The 1,225-nt window shown below is 38.6% G+C and overlaps 1 non-coding gene across 1 annotated transcript; it reads right to left on the minus strand.

The window, feature by feature from the left end:
• Positions 1–756: 756 nt before the first annotated feature.
• Positions 757–862, minus strand: LOC149493711 (small nucleolar RNA R71). The gene has a single exon (XR_016322786.1). It is a non-coding gene; the product is annotated as a small nucleolar RNA R71 (small nucleolar RNA).
• Positions 863–1,225: the final 363 nt, after the last annotated feature.

Here is a 1,225-nt window from a genome sequence, read left to right on the forward strand (position 1 = left end):
TGGTAATTGATAAACAATCCCTGTGGATACGATACTTTCTTACTCTATATTACTTGTTGCGATTTCGTACACTTGCGAAAATAAGCTGTCAAGTTTTTGGCGCCGTTGCCGGGGAATTGGCGTATCAATATCAATACGAATTACCCTGTTATTAATTTAGACACTTTTTCATGTTTATTTAATTTTCTTTTAAGTACTGCTCCAGGTTGTTTTATGCAAAGGAGATCAAGGAGGACTGAACCTCTAATCTTTGATCCGGAAATTGAACGAACTCTTCGAAGGCTCAACGCTGCAAGAAAACCACAAGAAGTAAAAATCGAACAACAGGCAGACATGGCTGACGAAATCGAAAACGAGAACATAGTTGGACCACTACTTCAGCATCCGGTCCGTACCTTAAGGGACTATACAACACCTAATCTGAATGGGACAACCTCAAGTGTTATTAGACCTAGGGTAGAAGCTAATAATTTTGAGATTAAACCCGCAATTATCCAAATGCTTTCTACCTCGATCCAATATGGGGGTTTACCTAGTGAAGATCCTAATGCTCACATCACCAATTTTCTGGAAATTTGTGACTTTTTAAAACAAAACGGTGTTTCTGAAGATGCAATCAAATTAAGACTTTTTCCATTCACTCTTAGGGATAAGGCTAGATCATGGTTACAATCGTGTCCCGCTGGAAGTTTTACAACATGGGATGAATTAGCTCAAAAATTCTTAGCTAAATTCTTTCCGTCCTCAAAAACCACCAAGTTGCGCAATGAGATAATGACATTTGCTCATCATGATCAAGAGAGCTTGTATGAAGCTTGGGAAAGATTCAAGGACTTGTTAAGAAAGTGCCCACATCACAGTTTGCCCAAGTGGTTACAGGTACAAACTTTCTATAATACATTATCTCCTAACATCAAAATTACCTTAGATGCAGCTGCAGGTGGATCCTTTGAAAAGAAAGGAATTGATGAAGCATTTGAGTTGATAGAGGAAATGGCAAGCAATAGCCATTACCAAAACAATACCGAAAGGAGAAGAACTGCAGGAGTCTATGAAATAGACGCCATTACAGCACTTAATGCCAAGGTAGATAACATGGTAAGGAAGTTGGACATGTTAACTACTAATTCTCTAAATTCTGTTATGCAAGTATGTGATAGGTGCAATGGACAACATGGAATTGGGGAATGCATCATGGACTCTTTAACTCCACAAACTTTGGAGC

This window comes from Jatropha curcas, chromosome 9 (assembly GCF_041381405.1).
Source record: "Jatropha curcas cultivar XTBG-Jc1 chromosome 9, XTBG_Jcur_1.0, whole genome shotgun sequence".
Taxonomy (NCBI): domain Eukaryota; kingdom Viridiplantae; phylum Streptophyta; class Magnoliopsida; order Malpighiales; family Euphorbiaceae; genus Jatropha; species Jatropha curcas.